Here is an 18831-nt window from a genome sequence, read left to right on the forward strand (position 1 = left end):
CACCTGAGGCTGGAGCACACCTCCACCAGCCGCAGCCCTGGCTAGCGGATTAGCTTGGTGTGTGGGTGCAGGAAGCCCCAAGATTTGAGTGGAGAGAAGAAAAGGTATACATAGACCTGGGAGTTAGACAGCAAGGGGGTCGGACAAGAGAGGACGAGATTAGAGGGGCTCAGAGGGACGAGAGAGGCTGAGAAGAGGTTCGGACAAGAGATGGGGGGGGGAGATGAACAGTAACGCAGGACTAGGAACAAGAAGGAAAGGCCGGTGGACAAGATTAGAGGGGCGGCAAAGAAGGCAGAGGGCAGATTGACCAGGAGGCAGCGGAGAGCACAGAAGCACTCAGCACAGGACACAGGTTGGAGAAAGTAAAGATTAAGAGGAGTTAGAAAAAAGTAGCTGAGCAGGGAAAGTACATAACCTGAGGCAAGAGGCAGCTAATGCCCTTATTGTATTCAAAAAGTTTGAAGCTCAGCAGTGGAAAGAGATGCACTGCAATGCAGTCAGGTCATACATTTTATTTCCCTGTTTTCTTAATTTTCAATAGTATCTCATAAATAAACTCTGCTTTGATTATTTAGCTAAGAGGCTTCTTAATCTTTAGCTTATCAATTTAGGAGCAGTGTGGTGGAACTTTATAAATGGCCCACATTAAATTAACAAAGTCAGATAGCCAGAGAGTCACCAGTCCCAGATTAAGTACCCCAATCAAATTAGTCCCCTAAAATTAGGCAAATCAGTAAAAATATTCTACATTAGAATGGCGACCTAGATGGGACTTATGGCCCAATTATAATTTTTCTAAACCTATAATTTTTCATATAACCTATAATTTTTAATAAGTCAAATTATAGAATTTTCCAGGTTAGATATGGTTATCAATAATTTTTTTTTTTACACTCTCATCAGTCTTCTAGACATGAGAATACACGAACTCTTTGTAGGGGCTGACTGTAAAGGAAGAAGAGCAGAGGGCTAAAGACAACCTTGAGGAGTACTCATAATTAGCAACAGGAAGGATGAAAGTGCAAGAAAAGGAAAAGAGGAAAAGCGTGATTGGTCAGAAAAGTAGGAGAAGAAGTATTATGGTTAGTGTTATGGAAACCAAAAGAGGGAACATCTCTGAGGGTCTTCATCAACAATGCCAATTACTTGTTGCCGAGTGACTAAATCAAAAGGGTTTAGAGATTAAAAAAAAAAATCCTAGAGGTCATTTAGTCCAACTACTACATTTTACAAATGAAAAAACTGAGATAGTGAGATTGTGACTTGGTTAAGGGCACAAAGGTACTAAGAGGCAAGACAGAGATTCTAACCCAAGTCTTTTGATTGCAGGCCCAGTGCTCTTTTTCTACACATAAATCAGATTAGTGTTGAGAAAGGTAATTTGATGTGGGTAATGTATTAAAAGGAGAAGATTCACTGTAGTAGTGAGGGTAGAAGGCAGACCCAGGGGTTAGAAAGGACATAAGAGGAAAGGAAATGGAATAAGTACAGACTATACACCCCTGGTATTTGGCAGTGGAAGGAAGGGAAGAAATATATATAGGACAGCTGAAGCATTCCTAATCTTCGAAATGGTAAGATATTAGAGCTAGGAAGGATTTTAGAGATCAGTTGGTTATTTTAAAGGTGAGGAAACTGAAACTCACAGAAATGATTTGACCAAGGGGCAGCTAGGTGGCGCAGTGGATAAAGCACCAGCCCTGGATTCAGTAGTACCTGAGTTCAAATCCAGCCTCAAACACTTGAAACTTACTAGCTGTGTGACCCTGGGCAAGTCACATAACCCCCATTGCCCTGAAAAAAAAAAAGAAAAGGAAAGAAATGATTTGACCTAATATTGTACGGCTGGTCAGCAGTAGAATCTGAATCAGAACACAGGGTTCCTGACCCCTCAGCCTGCGATTTTCCCTTTAGATCATGTTGCATCTTGAAATATTAGTGTATCATCATCTCCATCACTTTGACCCCCTCAAAACTGTAAGGACTGACTTTTGATTGTAAAGTAAAACTGTCAATATTTTAGATTAATGAAATTCAAATCACTGCTAGCTTTACAAATAGTGATGTACATCACAGACAGACATCATAGCCTTGGACTTCGTTGGGTCCCTGACAGATTCCTTAGGCAGTGCCACCTCTTTCTCACTGTGAGAGCCAGTAGGAAAGTGGACAGTGGTTGACACACTCTCCTACCCATGAACTCTGATTCCTTAAAATTGATTCACACACTACTCGTGTCTTTAGGTCCCTTTGGTATCACAGACCCACACAAAGTTAGAACTATAATGGATTTTTAAAATCTAGTTTGACCCAGATTTCACTCATTTTACATATTGAGAAACTGAGTCCCAGAGAGGTTAATTCCCCTTGATACTATTTAAAATATTTTATGGTTGTCGTAAATTCATAGAATTTTAAATCCTAGAAGGCATCTCATGAGACTCCTTCATTTTACAGAGGTGAGAGTAGGACTTAGAGCGTTAGAGCTGAGTCAATAAACACCTATTAAACTATTGTGTGCCTGGCACTGTGCTAAGTACTGGGGCTATAAATACAAAAAGAAAGACAGTCCTTACTTTCAAGGAGTTTACAATCTAATGGGGAGAAGAGGGAGGGGCATAATGGAGGATTCCAGAGGAGTGCAGCCCAGTGGGAAATAGATAGTTAAAGTGACTCCCCTAAGGTCATACAGAAACTGAATCAATTGCTGTTAACTTTGTTTAATACTTCTTACTGTGGCTCAACAAAAGTTCAACATTTGAGATTGGTGCCATAACATGAATGGACTTTTGGGAAGATTTCTTGGTTGTAGGCAAAGAATTCTTTTGTTTTCAAGTCGGGGCTTGAGCCTTTGGGACTATTTAGTCCAAACTCTTTCATTTAATCAATGAGGCAATTGAGAAGCAGTATAGAGAAATGACTTATCCAAGGTCCTGCTGTTACCTCTTTCTAACATTCAAAGAATCTGAGCTGAGCCCAAAAGCCACCCTGTATTTCACTTGTGAGTCCCACCAGGCAAAAGTCGGCCTGTGCCCAGTGTTAGGAAGTATAACAGAGAAAGTTGTCCCCTTGGAGAACTTGTGTTCCTGGCCAACCATCCTGTTTGTTATGAGTCATTTTTTTTAAAGGTCACTTCAGCTTGAGTTTTAAGTCATTTACTAATGAAATGCTATCTTTATCAAGTGGGTCTGAAGCCAGGTGAAAAATAGGTTGTGTGTGTCTAAATATCTCTGGCTTTAGGCTATGTGGGCAAGGAGGGTAGGTTTTTTTTAAAGCTAAAATAAAGCTGGTCTTCATCTCCCACAACCGCCAAGAAACTCCAACACACAGCAAACAAGAAATCCCCAAACTAAACAAAATGAAAATACTGTACTTGACTAAGTGTCTTAAGAAATATGCCTGAATTGGAAGGCTCAAGTCTAGCTGGAGTTTTCCGGGGCTCATGGCTGTAGAGCCTAGCACTTGTGGTTTTTTTGTAGGAGGTAATTTCTGTGCTGGTTATGATTTGAAGGAGGCTGGCCCACAGTTCAACCTTGCTCAAATTGGAACAAGATGTCACTAGTGGTCCTAGTCCCATGGTGGGGACTTGGAAATAGGACCCCGTAGGGTGGACAGATTTCAGGCAATTCTGTAAAACTCGAGTCAATTTCCATGACTAGAAATCATACCACTGTCCTGTCATTACATTTCAACTATCTTACACTACGTAGGAAGTGTGAGTTGTTGTGGGTGGTTTTTTTCTAAGTGATGAAGGCAACGGCAAAGAATTTTTCATAAAAACAAGTGACAAATTTCACTCAAGTTACTGACACATAAAAGGAAAAAATTAGTTTTCCTCTTTGAAGCTAACCAGAAACAAATGGGACTGCTCTTCTGAAGGAAAACTAGGAGCCTAGTTATGATGCCTCCCCTCCCAGAAATCTAGGAAATTATACATACTGTACCCTCTGTTTATATGAATATGAATTACATGATTGTGTGCTCAAGGTCAATTGTAGTTCAAATGAGAATTTACTGCGGCTAAGCAGAGACCGTATAAAGATAGAAAGATCTGCTGTTAACCCCTTATTAACACAGCTGAGGAAGCTTTCCTTTATGATGGGCAGGGAAAAGAGATTGTGAGCTCTCTGAGGGCAGAGACCTTACCACATATCTCTTTTGTACCCTATGATCTCTATTATAATGCCTTGCACATAATAGGTGCTCAATAGAGGTTTATTGAATAAATGAAGAAAGTAAATTGGACTGAGGTGAGTGAAGGTGTTTTTTGTTGTTGTTGAGAAACAGGGTATTTAGGTGAAACAGTCTATTTTTAAGTATATAGCACCGTCTCACCTAAGTATTACATAACCTATAGATTACAAAATATTAAGAGGTAGAAGGGATTTTATAGATTATTGAGTTCAACCCCTCAGTTCGCAGGTGATAAAACTGGGTTGCAGACATGTGAAATTGTCTAAGGTCACACAGTTAGTGACATAGCCTGCATCAGAACCCAAATGCTCTGATTCTCAGCCAATATTTTCTCCACTGCACCATAAAGTCATTTAAGATTTTACAAATTTCAACGTGCAATTTAGTCATTCCATCCCTCAACTCCAAAATAGATTCAATCTGTTCATAAAACCAATCATTGTAAATGCACCATTGGAGAGGTGTGTGTGTGTGTGTGTGTGTGTGTGTGTGTGTGTGTGTGAGAGAGAGAGAGAGAGAGAGAGAGAGAGAGAGAGATGGATCCTTGGTGTAAGTGATTTGCATTTTATTCATCTTGAATGTTGACATTTTTACTTTATAAAATAAGGTCTTTCACTTGAGTTTTGAAGTTGTCAAAGTGATGGAGAAGAAGATGGATGAACATTTCAAGAGGAAACATGATCTAAAGGAAAAATCCCTGGCTGAGGAGTCAGGAGACTCAGGTCCTGGTTCAGATTCTGTTGCTGGTCAGGTCTTGTCATTTCTGTGGGGCTTGGGGGCAAATCATCTTGTGTGCAGGCCCCTTCTCTCTTCCTCTTGTGACATTTTTATTCGGAGAAATATGGCTAAAGTGAACATTTAGGGTAGCCATGATAAATGGAACTGAGTACAAACAGTAAGCGCAGTTGCTTAGAAGTGTTTCAAGCTCCAAAAGGTGCCTCAATGGCAGCTCGAGGGTTTCAGAGAACGTGACCTGGGGCTTGCTCTGTTTTTCCCTGCTTTGAAGACAGTTTTGGAGACAACCAGCTGAGCTCTGAGACCTGGGGACTCCGGGATAGGGGGTGTTTCTCTTGCCTTTCTGGGGATGATGCTGATGTGCAAAATAACTGTGATCTCAAGGTATGCACTAATGTTCTCTTAATTATGTGGAGATGCAGGAGAGGACGAGAATTTGAATGGCAGGTGATAATCAGTGGATTGAGATACAGGGTATCCTCAAAGTCTTAATGTAGTTTAAAACTTGAATATCTTAATTCGTTTTTGTGGTGGGGGTGGGGTAATGAGGGTTAAGTGACTTGTCTAGGGTCACACAGCTAGTAAGTGTCAAATGTCTGAGGCTGCATTTGAACTCAGGTCCTCCTGAATACAGGGCTGATACTTTATCCACTTTGCCACCTAGCTGCCCCTGAATAGCTTAATTCTTTTGGATACCTTAAAGCTTTATTTGAAAGCTTTAGTTTAAAGCTGCACTATGACTTTTGGTATGCCCTGTAGTTCTTGAAGGTTTACAAAACACTTTATATACATTGTCTCATCTGTGCTTTATAATCACCTTGTACAGTGGGTACTCTGTGTAATTTTGTTCACATTTTACAGATAAGCAAATTGAGACTCAGTGATATTAACTAAGTCCTTTGTGGTCATACAGGGAGTAATTATCAGAGGTAAGATTTGAACCCAGGTTTTCATGATGGTAGGTCCAGATTCTATCCACGATGTCATATTTTTCTCTGCCACAGGTGCTTGAGCAACAGTATAAGCCCCTGCAGTCACTGGAGGAGTAGAGATGAGAAGACCAGGAAATGGCAAAACCCATAGGCTCACTAATTCCTTCTCTCTTTTGCTCCCTACCTATGGGAAAACATAATGCTAGAAGATAAATCACATAGCATACTGTAAATAATGGAAAATTCCCATTCCAAGGCATCTAGGCACTTTACCTTTACTTTTACCTTTATATCTATAGAGGAGGTCCCTATTTTACTAACTATATATGAAAAGGCTGGAGGGTGGAAAGAAGGAATTTGCCACTCGAGACCCCTGCCTCTGCTTTTCACCCTGGGAGGGCAGTAATTCTTTCCTAAGACTACGGTGTGCCAGAGGTAATGGAAGTTACCATGTGCTATATGGAAAATGGTTGGTGAAGGAGGCAGGTGTATGAGGTAGGTGTATGAGGTTAAGATCTGATGAACCACAGAGCCAGAGAAAAAAATATCATATTAAAATGAAAGAGAAGGTGCTAGCACAAGACAATGTGGGCCAAGTTGAGTACACAGGACTAAGAACTAAGAACTGAAACTGATTTGAGAGAAAAACATTAGACTAAATCCAGGCTTAATGAAGTTAAGGAAAAGTAGACTGTGTTGGGAATAGAGAAACAACCCATTCACAATTTGGCTCAATCATACTCTGGTAGAACCCATTTTTACAGCGGGTGCTTGTCGACTTCATTTCTATTCCTTAAAGGGAAAATGTGCCCCAAATTTTAGGGTCAGCTTGTTTTGGTTCTATAACTCAAAGTTTGGAAGATTAGGAGACCAATTAATTAAGAGAGACAACTACTATAATATAAATCTAGAAAGTAATTTTCTTGTATGTATATGTAAGTCATATGTGTATGGGGCTTTAAAATAGATATGTATATATATGTATATGTATATGTATACACACACACACACACACACACATATATATATATATATATATATATATATATATATATATAGTGTGTGTGTCTATGTATGGTATGGATAAAGATCTGAGATTTGCCTGCATTCTCAGAAAGTAGGAAGAAGTACCAGTCGTCTAGCTGAGATGGGGGTGTGGTGGGGAAGGGAACAGATAGAATCCAGGATGGATGAGGCTGGTTAATCTTGAGATAGATAGGGAATGGAATGTAATTATATATTTCTAGTAACCCTCAAAAATCTTTAGGGGTATGAATTTGGATTCTTAATGAAAACCACTTCCCTGATTGATTTTAGGGGAGAAGTAGCCTTTAGCTTATACTCACCAGCTCATCCCCTTCCAAACCACCACCACCACCAAAACATCACAAATAGCAAGTAGCAAGAAAGCCTCTCTATCCAACTAAAACAGAAAATTGAAATCAGAAAAGTTGTACAGATTTAAATACACCAAGGAATACAGAAGAGTAAATGACCTCTTCATCTGGGAGCAAGGTAAGATCTCAGGTCAACCATAAAAGAAGGAACCATTCACTCTATAGGAATGTAGGCCCTGAAAGTCTAGGGATATGATAGAGCTGTCTTCCCTAGTTGTCTATAGCCACATGGCCCAATTCTGCCATTCAAAAGTCTGTGCTTCACTTCTCTCTTGACCTATCTCTCTAGAAATTGTCCCTGACCAACCAACTGACAGATGCCCATCCTCCACTTACACGGTGTCCTAGCTCAGCCATTTTCTTCTTATCTAACATGGATGTGACAGTTGTCAAGACAGATTATAAAGAGCAAGCCAGGAAGTTGCTGGAATTAATGGAAAACACAGGCAAAAATTAAGCACACTTTAATGGAAGCCAGCTACAAGTTCAGCCAATAAGAAGTCCTGTCCCCTTGCGCTTACACAGAGAAGTTCACCAGACAGTCCCCAAGGAAAACTGCCTAATTCATTTGGGTCAGAGGAAATATAACACAAATCTGAATTTAACGGGTTCTTTGTACTTAAAAGTATCTTCTACACTTTCCCCCCCACCCTCTGGTTAGGGGAACTGGGTAAAGCTTCGACTGTTGCCTCCACTTTCTGTTGAGTTAAGGCCTTGAAGAGATAGATGATAGATAGTTGGATATATACATACACACACATATATATGTACATACACATATATACATATACACACATATATACACATACAGATTCAAATATACCTATATTTATCTATATGTTTAATAGAAATAATGTGATAAATTCTGATTAGGTATATTAGAATTCCACAGTTAATACACTATGAGTGTTTCAGACCCATTGTGGGTTAAATAGGCATTTGTGGGCTAGCCTGGAACTCCACACCCTACTCACGATTCTAGGAGAAAGGGTATTTCAAGTTCTAAACAATAGATTTAAAAACAAACTTTTGGAACATAACCTGCTCCTAAATTGAAGAACGGTTTTACATTCTTTCCATTTTCTTTCTTTTTTTTTTTGGGTGAGGCAATTGGGGTTAAGTGACTTGCCCAGGATCACACAGCTAGTAGGTGTCAAGTGTCTGAGACTGGATTTGAACTCAGGTCCTCCTGAATACAGAGCCAGTGCTCTATCCACTGTGCCACCTAGCTGCCCTTCCATTTTCTAATAACCAGCATTTGTAAGGTATCTGTGTGGCTGGGTAATTCAGTAGAAAGAACACTGGTTATGGAGTCAGGAAGACCTGAATTCAATGTCAGGCCCAGATATTTACAAGCTATATTACCCTGGATAAGTCACTTAAACCGCTGTTTTCCTCAGTTTGTACAATTGTAAAATGGGGATAATAACTACATCTGCCTTGCAGGGTTGTTGTGAGAATCGAATGTGATAATATTTGTAAAGTGCTTGGTTTAGTACTGGCACATAGTAGGCACTACATAAATGCTTATTCCCCTCTCATCCCTTCCCAGAATTAGGTCAAGTTCAAATAAATAATATATGTGAAAGTGTTTTGAAAGCTGTGAAATGAATGGAAAGAATTCCACTCCTCCTTCTTTTCCATTTTATTCTTCATTTTCTCCTCCTCCTTCTTTGTCTTCCCTTCTCTTTCTATCTCATAAAATAATAATGCTCTGGATTTTCTTTTCAAAATGAAGACTCTGAAGTAAAGTAAACTCTCTGAGATTTTCTCAGAGTGGCCACAAAGAAACTTGCTTCATCAGTTCACATTTGAAAAGGTGGTAAATAAACATTTAGAAAATGCCCTTTGAGAGGCTTAAGCACAGCAGGTTATGAGAATCAACATCTCATTTCTATATTCTTCGTCTCCCTTCAGTGCTTCTTTTCTCTTTCATAAATCCTTCACCCTCTCTACCCATTCCAGCATTCTCTTCCTGAGACCAGGACAACTAATGCCTGCACTCTGAGGTAGCAAAGCCTCATAATACAATGATAAATCTGTCCACCCCCTGAATCCAGATTGTTCATGCTTTCTCTGGACTCTTGTCTTGTCATTGGGTAAAGGATTAAATTCATATTAGGTTCACATTAGACACAAAGGAAATCAACACCAACTAATATTAAATAACACTTAGGATAGAAGCCAATGGAAGAAATGAAATTTTAAATGATGACTGAGACTCTGTCTTTGACCTATCCCACTCCACCCAAACTTGGCTGGAGTTCTGAGAGCAGTGTGTGATGTTCCACACTCAGTATATGGTTCGATATTTGAACAGACTGGGGTCATAGGGAGGATGAAGTGTCAGCTCTAGAAAGGTGATTTTTATTGCCTCCTGGGTAATTGCCTCTTAAATAATGTACAGAGAGGGAACTGTATCCTGTTAAGAAGTCAAACTGTTTAATGGATTCCCTTTAGTGTGTTAAGAATGTGACATTGATGTCTACTGAGGAAATAGTAATGAAAGAAAAATAAGGACCAGATATCAACTTACAGTCTCAGCCCATATTTAAAAGAAACAATTCTCTTTTCCTTATCATGTCTTTAGATGTTACAATTAAGTAGGGAAGGTGAGAAGGAGAAAGTTGCTATTTTGGACAATTTAAGAAAGATTTTGTAATGTAGGATATTGGACTGGTGCCATAATTTATTGTGAAAACAACAACAACAACAATGTGCTCCTGGCCAAGTCATAACCTCTTAGGGCATTAATCTTGTTATCTATAAAATGGGGGTAATACCCCAATCACAAGTTGTTGTAAGAATTAAATGAGATAATGTGTATGAAATCATATTATAAACATAAGGTGCTATGTAATAACAATAACAAAATGGCTGACATTTATATGGTGTTTTTATGTTTTACAAAGCTCTTTATATACATTATCTCATTATATAAATGTCAACTATTATTATAATAAAAAGAAACTCATAGGTATCATATGTTGCTTTTCTTCTCCAAATATGTGGACATACTTTACACAGGCTTTTCCCAAAGGGAGTATTATGGTGGAGAGAGGATAGGGCTAAAACTCTTAGATTTAAATGGCCTATCACACTTTAGTAAAGCCATTCTTACATAGCCACAGAATCTCTGAATGGGGAAAGGGCCTCACTGGACCTAAACAAGAATTATCTTTACAACATCCATGAAAAGTGGTCATCTAGCTTTTGCCAGAAGACCTCTAGAGAGGGAGAATCTATTACCTCTGGAGGCAGCCCATTCCACGTTTGAATAGCTCTCATTGTTAGGAAATTTTCTTTACATCAAGCCAAATTCTTCTTTACCACAGTTTACACTCATTACTCTCAGTTCTGCCTTTGGAAATCAACCAGGATAAGTCTAGTCCCTCTTCCTTGTGTTAGCCCCTCAAATGCTTGGAGACAGCCAATATATATCTCTCAGGTTTTGATTTTCTAGTCATTCCCATTTCCTTCAAGCAATCCTGGTGCCCCTCCCCTTTCTGAACACACTGCAGCTTGTTAATGGCCTTTCTAAAATGAGATATCCAGATCTGAACACAGTACTCTTAAAATTGACTGACAAGAGCAGAACCATCACCTTTCTTTTCCTGAATACTATATTTTCTTTAAATCAGTATCTTTCTCATCAGCTTTTTATGTTGACTACATGCTGTTTACTTATTGAGCTTTCAATCTCCCTCAAATGAACCTCATTCCCAGGTATTTTTCAGACGAACCAAGCATGCTTCCATCATCTTGTGCTTATGAAGTTGACTTTTGGGACCCCAATTTAAGACTAACTCATTCATCCTTATGAAACTGCATTATATTAGATTCTTCCCAATATTCTAGGCTTTTTATTTAAAAAAAATTTTTTTACTATTATCCAGTGTATTAGTTATTCCTCCTAGCTTTTTTGTCATCTACAAAATTGATAAACATGCTATCTATGCCTTTGTTCAAGTCACTGATAAAAGTGTAAAGCAACCAATAAACGAACAAGGACTTATCAAGCATTATTATCTTGTAGGCATTGTGTTAAGTGCTGGGGATAAAAAAATGGCAAAACCAGTTACTGCCCTCAAGGAACTTGCAATCCAAGGGATAGTTAACATAGAAATAAATGTTACCACCTGACACCTATCAGGTTGGCTAATATGACAAAAAAGGAAAATAATAAATGTTGGAGAAGCTGTGGAAAAATTGGAACACTAATGCATTATTGGTGGAGCTGTGAACTAATCCAATCATTCTAGAGAGCAGTTTGGAACTATGCCCAAAGGGCTATAAAGTTTTGCATACCCTTTGACCCAGCAATACCACTATTAGGTCTTTCCCCCAAAGATATCATAAAAAAGGGAAAAGGACCCACATGTACAAAAATATTTACAGCTGTTCTTTTTGTGGTGGCAAGGAATTGGGAATTGAGGGGTTGCCTAACAATTGGGGAATGGCTGAACAAGTTGTGGTATATGAATGTAATGGAATACTATTATGCTCTAAGAAACGATGAACAGACGGATTTCAGAGAAACCTAGAAGGACTTGCATGAACTGATGATTAGTGATATGAGCAGAACCAAGAGAACATTGTGCACAGTATCAACAACACTGTGTGTTGATCAACTGTGATAGACTTGATTCTTCTCAGCAATACAATGGTCCAAGATAGTTCCAAAGGATTTGTTATAGAAAATGCTCTCCAAATCCAGAAAAAAAAAAAGAACTGTTGAATCTGGATGCAGATCGAACCATGCTATTTCTATTGTTTTTGTTGTTTTTGTTGTTTGAGGTTTTTCCTTTTTGCTCTGATTCTTCTCTTATAAGATGACTAATGCAGAAATATGTTTAATGTAATTGTACATATATAACCTATATCAGATTACTTGCTGTCTTGGGAAGGGAGGAGGGAAGGGAGGGAGGAAGAAAAATTTGAAACTAGAAATCTTATAAAAACAAATGTTGAAAACTATCTCTAAATGTAACTGGAAAATGATAAAATATTTATATGGAATAAATAAATCAATATTCAATGAAAAAAAATAAGAACACAAGAGATATAAACAGAGTAGGTAGAAGATAACCTTAGAGAAGACTAGAAACTGAGGCTGAGAAAGGGGACCAAAAAAGCCCTCTTCCAGAAGGTGGTATTTGAATTGAGTTTTGAAGGAAGCTAGGAATTGCAGAATTTGACTAGAGACTTTCTTCCAAATTGACATTGAACTATTTACTATTTTTTTCCAGTATCATCATTCAATCATTTTGAAGTCCACTAATTGGACTACCATCTAGTAGATATCTTTCCATCTTTTCTACAAGAAAAATGTGAGTTACTTTATTGAATGCTTTGCTGAAATATAAGCAAACTCTCATTTAAACTGATCCATTACTCTTCTAATGCTGTCAGAAAAAGAATCAGAGTTAGTTTGGAATGACCTGAAGCCATGCTGACTTTTTGTGATCACTGCTTCCCTTTCTAGACATTCACTAACCATCCCTTTAATAATATGTTCCAGAAACATGGGTCTGTCCTTTGCAAACTGCACCTTCTTCTCTTGATTAAAAATTGGGACAATATTTTCCATTCTCTAGTCTGTGTTTTTTGAAATAGCAAGTATACCTGCAAGATCTTTTATATATTACTTTTTTTTCAGGGCAATGAGGGTTAAATGACTTGCCCAGGGTCACACAGCTAGTAAGTGTCAAGTCCTCCTGACTCCAGGGCCAGTGCTTTATCCACTATGCCACCTAGCTGCCCCCCTGACAGATCTTTTAATGCAGCTATGAGGGCCTGGTGATTTATACTAATTAAAGCCAGCTAAGTGATCTCTTACTGTCTCTATATTTACCTTGGGTTTCAGCTTCCTTTTAGTTCTGTTCTTTCTGGTCAACATATACTTTTTATTGGTAGGAAAAAAAAAAACAAACTCAAAAGATAAAAGTTCTGCCTTCACTATGTCACCAATTACCATCATCCCATCTACATAGAGATGTAGTTCTTTCCTCTCCTAGATCTTCCTATTTACACTAATATGACTCTTAAAAAACCATCTTTTTTGTTCTTAGCTTTCCTTTATCTCATTCCAAGCTTTAGCACTCCTGACACTATTGTTATGAAACCCAGGCATACTGTAAAAACAATCTTTAGAAGTTTCTCTATTAAGAAATCATTACAAAAGCAAAGGAAGAATTAAATAATTCAAAAGATATTTATTATTCATGGTTGGGACACATCAATATAATAAAAATAAAGATACTGACAAAATTATTAAATTTGAAGAGATTATAGAATTATATGATAGTAAATTCATTTGGAAGACAGAATCAATATTTTCTATGGAAAGGTTAAAAATAGAGGAATAAAGGGGCCCAATACTACTATGTATCAAACTATAAGAAAGTACACATTAGAATTATTTGATACTGTTTAAAAATAGAAAAGTAGATTACTAGAACAGATAAGATAGATGACATTAAGGGAAAGGATTCTGTATTCAACAGACCAGCATTTTACATCACACTTCAATAAACTCCAATAGATAATTGAACTAAAACAGTCATATCATTAAAAAAAAATTTAAAAAGAGGGAGCAGCTAGGTGGCTCAGTGGATAAAGCACTAACCCTGGATTCAGGAAGACTTGAGTTCAAATCTGACCTCAGACACTTGAAACTTACAAGCTGTGTGACCCCGGGCAAGTCACTTAACCCTCACTGCTCCTTCCCCCCCCCCCCAATTGGAAAAGAACTGAAGGGCTTGCCTTTCACATAAGTGATCATAAGGTGAATCCATAACAAATCAAGGAATAGAGAAAATTACAAAAGGAAAAATGAATAATTCCAATTACATAAAGTTGAAATGTTTACACTAATAAACTCAATGTGGCTAGGATAAGGACAGAAGTTATTAAATGAGATAAAAAATCTTTGCATTCATTACCTCTTATAAAAAGTTCAATATCAAAGAGACATTGGGGAATGATGTTTACATGACTATGACCTTGTGAAAGGAACTGGGAGAACTCTCAATCTCTCTCTCTCTCTCTCTCACATCTCTTCAAAATTATAAAAACAACTTTTTGAGATCTCTGATCAATGAAATGTCTAACCATGATTCCAGAGCATGCTGCTTACTTTCTTTTTTTCCCCCAGAAGTCAAAGAGCTTTATTCCAATGCAGCAAACTTTGGGGAGCAGAGGTGGGGGACTGGCATTTAATCTTCCTCCTCCTCATTGCCAGTGCTGGCCCTTCCCTGGCCCTTCTAGGCATTCTTCCTCTTGACCCTGCCTGCTCGGCCCCGCGGTAGGGTGAATGCAGGGAGAATCCAGTCGCACTATGAAGGAGCGGATGTTCACCACCTGCTTTCGGACTCTGATGAGCTTCTGGCGGATCAGCACCCGGGGGCGGTGGATGGACTTGGCCAGGCCCAGTTTGAAGACCTGCCTCTGCTGCTCCAGGAAGTCCTTGATCTTCAGGCTCAGGATGTACTCCAGCTTCATCTTGCCCTCGTCCAGGACGCCCACGTGCACCAGCCTCCGGAGCAGGGCATTGCTTTCGAACAGGCTCCGGGGTTCCTTCTCCAGCGTTGGCAGCTCCCACAACGCCTTGCGAATCTTGGCCAGCGTGAACTTGACCCGCCACACCTTGCACTTATTGCGGATCCCATAGTTGCTGATCAGCTTCAGCTCCTGGTTCAACCGCGAATTCTAGAAGGGTTGCCAAGGCGTCTGGCATCTTGGCCTAGCGGGGAGGTCTGGCTCGCCTCCCTCACTCTTCAGAACTTACCAGGAAACGCATGCTGTTTACCTTCTGATGTTTCTTTCTTTCTTTCGTGCTCTAAGAGAAACAAAATGACACCACTATGTTGGGGTCAAGGTGCAGTGTGTCTGACTGTGGCTGATCAGACCAATATCAGCTCGGAAGGCTCTACTGTAGGTCATGCACAAATAGTCCCTATGAACATTTGGTGTATAGATGTCTCTAAATTTGTACATCTCACATTTCCTTTAAGCTACTGCTTTGCTCATAAAGCAGTGTCTTTTTTGATGTGGGCATTCCATGCTGGGCAGTCCTATATCAGTGTCTCCCATGTCTCACAATCAATTCCAAAGTTTTTCAGAGAGACTTTGAGAGTGTTCTTGTATTATTTCTTCTGACCCTCCATGTGATTGCTTGCCTTGTGTGAGTTTTCCAGAAAAGTCTTTTAGGCAAATGTATCTTTGGCATTTGAACAACATGACCACTCTCTGCAGTAGAGTTTGAATGCTTGGCAGTTCAGCTCAAGAAAGGACAGTGATGGGGCAGCTAGGTGGCACAGTGGATAGAGCACCGGCCCTAGAGTCAGGAGGACCTGAGTTCAAATCTGGCCTCAGACACTTAACACTTACTAGCTGTGTGATCCTGGGCAAGTCACTTAACCCCAATTGCCTCACTTAAAAAAAAAGAAGAAAGGACAGCAATGTCTGGTACCCTATCTTGCCAGGTGATTTTCAGAATCTTCCTAAAACAATTGAAGTGGAATTCAGTTTCCTGGCATGGCACTGGTAGACTGTCCAGGTTTCACAGGCATACCACAATGAGGTCAGCACAATGTTTGGTAGGCAGCCTGATAACTCTTTTCTCTCATACTTTCCTATGGAGCCTATCAAATACTGAGCCAGTTCTGGCAATGTCTATGTCAACCTTATCATCTATGTGGACATCCCTGGAAAGTATACTGCTAAGTAAGATAAATGAACTTATCCACAGCATTAAAAATTTCTCCATTTTCTGTAACTGATGGTTTCACATATGGATGTCGTGGTACTTACTGGTTGGTGGAGAACCTCTGTTTTCTTTATGTTAATTGTCAGGCCAAAATTAGCACTGGTGGTAAAAAAATTGATCCATACACTGTTGTATCTCAGTCTCAGAGGCTACATTTGGTGCATAATCATCTGCAAACAAAAAGTTGTGTAACGATCCTCCCTTCACTTTAGTTCTGGCTTGTAGCCTTTTCAAGTTAAATAATTTACTGTCAGTGCAGTGGTTGACCTTGAAGCCATTTTTATCCTCGTTGAATGAGTCTGAAAATATTACAGAAGACATTATGTTAAAAAAACAAACATGGAAGCAAGCACACAGCCCTCCTTCACTCCATTGGTGACTGGGAAAGTGAGAGTATTACCCATCATCCAGAACCTGTGTAAGCATGTTGTCATGAAACTGATGTACAATACTGATGAAGTTCTCCAGGAAACCAAAATTCATCATGATCTTTTGTAGGCCCTCATGATTGACAATATCAAAGGCCTTGATTAAACTGATGAACATTGTGTTTAGACCTCTTTTCTGCTTCTGGCATTTTTCCTGGAGTTGTTGGGTACCAAAAACCATATTGACCATTCCTTGTCCCTTTCTGAAGCCACACTGGCTCTCAGGTAAATGAATAACTTCCAGGTGAAAGATAAGCAGTTTTAAGGAAGACTTTGGCAAGAATCTTGCTGGCAATAACTAAGAGAGAGAACCTCCCTATGACTGTCACAGGACAACATATTTCCTTTATAGAGATGAACAATGGAAGCATCCTTGATATACTGGGATAACCTCCTCTTTTCATATAACCTGGAAGATATCTGTCAGCTTTTGTATGAGCGGTGGATCACCTGCCTTGTAGGTCTCTGATGGAATGGAATCAGCACCAGGCACTTTGTCTCATGAGAGGAGTCTAATGGCATTCAAAATTAGTTAAGTTAAAGAGAGATTGATTTCAATCTAGTCAGGTATATAGTCAATGTCTTCAGCATTGGTTGATGATGATCTGTTTAGAACACAATGGAAGTGTTAAAGTCATCTCTCCAACATCATGTTCTTATAACTGCTCAGTGTGGCTCCATCAGAACCGAGTAGTTGAGATGCACCAAAGTCCTCTGGATTGCTACTGTGAGATTAAAATTGGATATTAGATCATAAATCTACCCTACTTAACCTTTCCCTTAATTTATCTCCCAGACTAGTAAATGGAAGAAGCTTCTGGTTTTCTAGATAGAGCTTTTATTGTATGGTAGTCACAAGGTGATGTTGATTAGAAGGATAGGAAAGTAGAAATACAATACAATCGTCTTAAGTCTAGGCTTAGTCTATATTCTGTATAAAACTCACCAAGTCAAACTCCAGTCCGCGTCTGTCTGTGCAGCCAGGAGACCAGTGGAGTAGGAAAAAGGCCCCGCTTCCGTTCTCTCCTTGCCTTTTAAGCTCGCACCCCGGAAGTCGGGTGCTCAGCAGGCAATCTGGCGTGTGTCGCAGGCGGACTGGTGTGCTGTTGTTCTCTTCCCCAAAAGGGTGGTCCTAAAAAAAACTGGCGTCTCTCCATTATCTAACCGACTGTTAAAACTTTTTACCACATTCCCCCCTTTTGTTCCTCAAGAAACAAAATATTTCCCTGACGGAACAGTAAAAAGAATATAACTATTGCTAACTAATAATATGTGAACAATATAGAAAAGGAAGAGAGGAAAGTTTTGTCCAGAGGGGTGATTTTTTTGTCCTCATGAACCGACGCTTTGACATTAGTCTTGCAAAGGGAGAGCCTCTGCAGAGAGTACATGTTACAGATAGTGTATATTATAACAGAAAGGAGATAGTAAAAACTAACAAAACATATAAAGTCTCTGAGTTCTCTTGTCTTCTTGAAGTGGTAAGATGTCATCAGGAGGAAACTGGATTCTGGACTCTGGTCTGGATTCTGGTCTGGAAAAACTGGATTCTGGACTAGCTGGATTCTCTTCTTTAACTGTTTGAATTGCTGTATTTTTACTAAACCTTAGCATAGCATTGTCAATGATCAAATTAATAAATTCCATTACACTATTATCAGTGTAAAATGAATCTCATTTGCTTTCTTAATGAACCAAGAATCCTGCTTCTCACTAAACTTTGCTTGCACTTTACTTTTTTTTTTTTTTTTGTGAGGCAATTGGGGTTAAGTGACTTGCCCAGGATCACACAGCTAGTAAGTGTTAAGTGTCTGAGGCCGGATTTGAACTCAGGTCCTCCTGACTCTAGGGCCGGTGCTCTATCCACTGTGCCACCTAGCTGCCCTGCACTTTACTTTTGATGGAATCAAACATTGTCTTTTTAGAGACACACAAACTATTATGCTGATAAATTCTATAGAATTCCTATTTTTCACTTATTGGCTTCAGAATTTCCCCATCATTTTCATCAAACCAATCCTGAGGTTTGTGATTGTTCTGGCCCAGAGGAGTAAATGTGGTGCTATACACCAAATCTCTGAAGGCTGCCCATTCCTTTTCTGCTTCATTGTTGGCTCAGCTTTTCCTCCAATTCAGCAACAAACTTCACCCATAGAGAAGTGCTTTAATCTTTTGACATTTAAGTCTTCTGGTGGTAGTATTGCTTTGGGGCCATTGCTTTTGTTGAATATGAATGTTTCATTTGAAGAAAAGTCTAAGATTGTCCAGAACTTTGTGCCACACATTACCTTCATCACTCTCACATCCTATTTGTCTCTTCTCTTTACAGTGACATAGTCTATCAAATGTAAATGTTTCCTTCGAGGGTGGGG

The 18831-nt window shown here is 39.2% G+C and overlaps 1 pseudogene; it reads right to left on the bottom strand.

Moving 5' to 3' along the window:
- Nucleotides 1–14478: 14478 nt before the first annotated feature.
- LOC122746830 lies at nucleotides 14479–16640 on the bottom strand (annotated as a pseudogene).
- Between the last annotated feature and the right edge of the window lie 2191 nt (nucleotides 16641–18831).

Source organism: Dromiciops gliroides, chromosome 1 (assembly GCF_019393635.1).
Source record: "Dromiciops gliroides isolate mDroGli1 chromosome 1, mDroGli1.pri, whole genome shotgun sequence".
Classification (NCBI taxonomy): domain Eukaryota; kingdom Metazoa; phylum Chordata; class Mammalia; order Microbiotheria; family Microbiotheriidae; genus Dromiciops; species Dromiciops gliroides.